The sequence below is a fragment of the Littorina saxatilis genome, linkage group LG12 (genome assembly GCF_037325665.1).
Source record: "Littorina saxatilis isolate snail1 linkage group LG12, US_GU_Lsax_2.0, whole genome shotgun sequence".
Lineage (NCBI taxonomy): Eukaryota > Metazoa > Mollusca > Gastropoda > Littorinimorpha > Littorinidae > Littorina > Littorina saxatilis.
Window position 1 is genome coordinate 80,894,653 of NC_090256.1, and position 5,000 is coordinate 80,899,652.

Below are 5,000 nucleotides of genomic sequence, written 5' to 3' on the forward strand. Positions count from 1 at the left end.
GTGTGTGTGCGTGCGTGTGCCTGTCTGTCTGTCTGTCTGTCTGTCTGTGTACGTGTGTGTGTGTGTGTGTAGAGCGATTCAGACCAAACTACTGGGCCGATCTTTATGAAATTTGACATGAGAGTTCCTGGGAATGATATCCCCGGACATTGTTTTCTTTTTTTCGATAAATACTTTCGATGACGTCATATCCGGCTTTTTGTAAAAGTTGAGGCGGCACTGTCACACCCTCATTTTTCAATCAAATTGATTGAAATTTTTGTAAAGCAATCTTCGACAAAGGCCGGACTTTGGTATTGCATTTCAGCTTGGTGGCTTAAAAATTAATGAATGACTTTGGTCATTAAAAATCTGAAAATAGTAATACATTTTTTTTTAAATATACAACGATCCAAATTTACGTTCATCTTATTCTACATTATTTCCTGATTCCAAAAACATATAAATATGTTATATTTGGATTAAAAACAAGCTCTGAAAATTAAAAATATAAAAATTATGATCAAAATAAAATTTCCGAAATCGATTTAAAAACAATTTCCTCTTATTCCTTGTCGGCTCCTGATTCCAAAAACATATAGATATGATATGTTTGGATTAAAAACACGCTCAGAAAGTTAAAACGAAGAGAGGTACAGAAAAGCGTGCTATGCAGCACAGCGAAACCACTACCGCGCTGAACAGGCTCGTCAGTTTCACTCCGTTATGCACAAGCGGCGGACTACGGTCAATGTGAAAAAATGCAGTGCGTTCAGTTTCATTCTGTGAGTTCCACAGCTTGACTAAATGTAGTAATTTCGCCTTACGCGACTTGTTATTTAAATACTTTTGATATCTCAAACCACGCACACTTCTCATTAGACTGGATAAGGGGTAAAGACAACACGGAGGCTGTTTCCTGGGTCGAAAGGGCTGTTTTCTGTGTCAAAAAGGCTATTTTTCTCGGGCGAAAAGGATGTTTTTCTGGGGCGAAAGGGCATTTTTCTAGGGCAGAAGGGCAGTTTTCTTGGGCGAAAGGAAAATGGGGCGAAGTGCCAAGTGGATCCCTTTTATTGTTAACATGTCAGTTTAACTTTTACCTGCGGAGACCGAGTTCGGGTGACTGTGACCTCAGCCACACAGAACACAGCGACATCTTAAAGGCTTTGTCCTTCCTAGGTAAACAATTCGACTCACCATTTGAGATCTTGTCAGGCTTTTGTGTTGGACTTGTCACCTCTCGACTTGGACACATACCAAAAATCAACACCCTGTGTGTTCTATGTGATGAGTTGGATTTTATTTAATGAACTTTAAAAAAAAATTTAAAAAATGTAATGAACAAATTGTTAAACGGATACCAGTGGCTTTGTTGTTATAAACTACTAGATAATAAAAATGCTCACTCTGCACAGGAACTGAGCACTCAGGGTGTTGATTATTAGCATGTCTTCAAGTCGAGGCATGCTCTCATTGCGTGTAAAAGTCTTGCCAGATCTGAGATGGTGATCCGTGTTTTCATGGAAGTGACTGTACGTGCCTTTAACTCAGGCTTTCTTTCATTCACAAAGCACAACAGGCTACTGTCGCGGCAGGGGTGTTTGTTGACAACAAAGTTAAACGCCGGATAAAAAAGGCACACACACACGCTTTCTTTTGACCCAAAGTTCACTCATGCGAGCCCGTCAAACACTCGACAAAAGACACAACGACATACTCGAATTGGACCCTCCATTTTGCCTCCGAATTCATCCATGCGAGTCTATAACGATGAGACGGGGTAGGGGGGTTGGTGTTGGGATGCATTATAACTCAGATTTCCGTGAATGAGTGTTGTTAGACCCCAGTGAACTTCTACAGCGGCGGCCCGGGTTCTTGTTCACAGGTGATCAGAGAGGCAACGACTGGTTAATGTTATACTGTGTGTATTGAGGTACTTAGCTTACTTTGCGAGAGGCTTCAACAACAAAACAACAAAAGCTAAGGGACCAGTACTTGCCCATGCCGCTTAATTAACACTAATGTGAAGCTCATCTGACGGTGTTCATAATTATCATCCTGCCCGTTTCAAAGGACCACTCCGCCTCCCGTAGACAATCAGATTCCGATCACAGATACCACCAGGCTTTTTCATACAGTACAAACACCCTTTCGTTTGAACGCTTACCGCTAGGGAGCACCCTCTCCATGGAGAGCGAGTATTTTTCAAAGAATTTATTTTGCGTGAACGTGTAGGTCTCGGTTTGAAGCCTCGATATGGCGCTAGACCTAACTTTTAAAATCTAAACACAGCACGTTAAGCCTGTTCTTAACTGCGCAAAATCGACTTGGCAAAGTATACTTCTTGAAGCTGTCCCCACGAAGCTTTAGCCATGAGTTGTCCATAACAAAAGACTTTGAAGCTGTCCCCACGAAGCTTTAGCCATGAGTTGTCCATAACAAAAGACTTTGAAGCTGTCCCCACGAAGCTTTAGCCATGAGTTGTCCATAAAAAAGACTTTGAAGCTGTCCCCACGAAGCTTTAGCCATGAGTTGTCCATAACAAAAGACTTTGAAGCTGTCCCCACGAAGCTTTAGCCATGAGTTGTCCATAACAAAAGACTTTGAAGCTGTCCCCACGAAGCTTTAGCCATGAGTTGTCCATAAAAAAAGACTTTGAAGCTGTCCCCACGAAGCTTTAGCCATGAGTTGTCCATAACAAAAGACTTTGAAGCTGTCCCCACGAAGCTTTAGCCATGAGTTGTCCATAGAAAAGACTTTGAAGCTGTCCCCACGAAGCTTTAGCCATGAGTTGTCCATAAAAAAGACTTTGAAGCTGTCCCCACGAAGCTTTAGCCATGAGTTGTCCATAACAAAAGACTTTGAAGCTGTCCCCACGAAGCTTTAGCCATGAGTTGTCCATAACAAAAGACTTTGAAGCTGTCCCCACGAAGCTTTAGCCATGAGTTGTCCATCAAAAAGACTTTGAAGCTGTCCCCACGAAGCTTTAGCCATGAGTTGTCCATAAAAAAGACTTTGAAGCTGTCCCCACGAAGCTTTAGCCATGAGTTGTCCATAAAAAAGACTTTGAAGCTGTCCCCACGAAGCTTTAGCCATGAGTTGTCCATAACAAAAGACTTTGAAGCTGTCCCCACGAAGCTTTAGCCATGAGTTGTCCATAACAAAAGACTTTGAAGCTGTCCCCACGAAGCTTTAGCCATGAGTTGTCCATAACAAAAGACTTTGAAGCTGTCCCCACGAAGCTTTAGCCATGAGTTGTCCATAACAAAAGACTTTGAAGCTGTCCCCACGAAGCTTTAGCCATGAGTTGTCCATAACAAAAGACTTTGAAGCTGTCCCCACGAAGCTTTAGCCATGAGTTGTCCATAACAAAAGACTTTGAAGCTGTCCCCACGAAGCTTTAGCCATGAGTTGTCCATAACAAAAGACTTTGAAGCTGTCCCCACGAAGCTTTAGCCATGAGTTGTCCATAACAAAAGACTTTGCGAAGTGGACTTCGGTCTTAATTAAAGACCGTCTTTCGACAAACATTCTTAAAACACGTAGGAATTCATATTTTCAACTGGGTTTTTCCCGTGAAATGTGGCGACATTTTAGTGTTCTGGTCTATTTTGGCTTATTGCACCACAGCTTCTTCTTCTTCTTCTGCGTTCGTGGGCTGAAACTCCCACGTACACTCGTATGGCCGTTTTTACCTCGCCATTAAGGCAGCCATACGCCGCTTTCGGAGGAAGCGTGCTGGGTATTTTTGTGTTTCTATAACTCACCGAACTCTGACATGGATTACAGGATCTTTTCCGTGCGCACTTGGTCTTGTGCTTGCGTGTACACACGAAGGGGGATAAGCCACTAGCAGGTCTGCACATAAGTTGACCTAGGAGATCGGAAAAATCTCTACACTTAAGCCACCAGGCGGCCGCGGCAGGATTCGAACATTCGACCTTCCGATTAAGAGGCCGACGTCTTACCACCCCGCCACAGCGCATTGCACCACAGCTATATACATGTATATGCTATGCTTATTAGCTTTTTTTGTGTGTCCCCAGTTGTAGTGACTATTTGGGACATGAGGGGTTAACACGCTACAAAGTATGCTTATACAGGGAATCCAGGTTAGTTTTATACACAATTTATGTTATGAGAAAGGCCTGTGTATCAGGACTTAAAACAAATTTGTTATGTTTACATTTTGCCAGGGATTCTGATATAATTTGCTTCTTACTGGTGACCAGAACACTAACATGTCGCCACATTTCACGGGACAAGCCCAGTTAAAAATATGTGTGGATGTAATGGTACAAACAAAAATTACATTCTCTGCAATTGTTGGTTTTTAAATTACTCGACCACCGGAACCAACAAAACATAATCATTAATCCGAAGAAAATATCACGCGAAGCTGTCCTTGCTTCAGTTGGTGTGACACTGAATTTCGCACACGATTTTTGGTGCCCCGATGTCTCATACGGTCATTGTCAAACTGTGATTAGGGAAGACGAGATACAATATAAATTATTATTTGATTGTGTGAGTAGAGAAAATAGTCTTCTTTCTTTTCATGCCAGAACTGACATCTCTCTGCTATTAATATTACAGGTACTACAAGCAAAATACTACTGCTAAATAATTATTAGACAACCAGTATTAGCGAATCGCAGGTAAAACGTTATTGGAGTAAACACGATGTCACACATGTTCTAATATTAACCAATTGGACCTAAGAGGACGTTAAACTGTATTAGTCACGCAGTCGCCCCCCCCCCCCCCCCCCCCCCCCCTTTCCTCCTCCTTGTTCTTCCATTTGTTCTTCAAATGTTCGTGTCTCTGCATTTTAAACTCTTCCCTTTCTTCAAAATCTTTTAAATCTTTTCTTCTTCTTCTTCTTCTTCTTCTTCTTCTTCTTCTTCTTCTTCTTCTTCTTCTTCTTCTTCTTCTTCTTCTTCTTCATTCATGGGCTGAAACTCCCACGTTCACTCTTGTTTTTGCACAAGTGTTTTTTTTCTTTTCGTGTATGGCCGTTT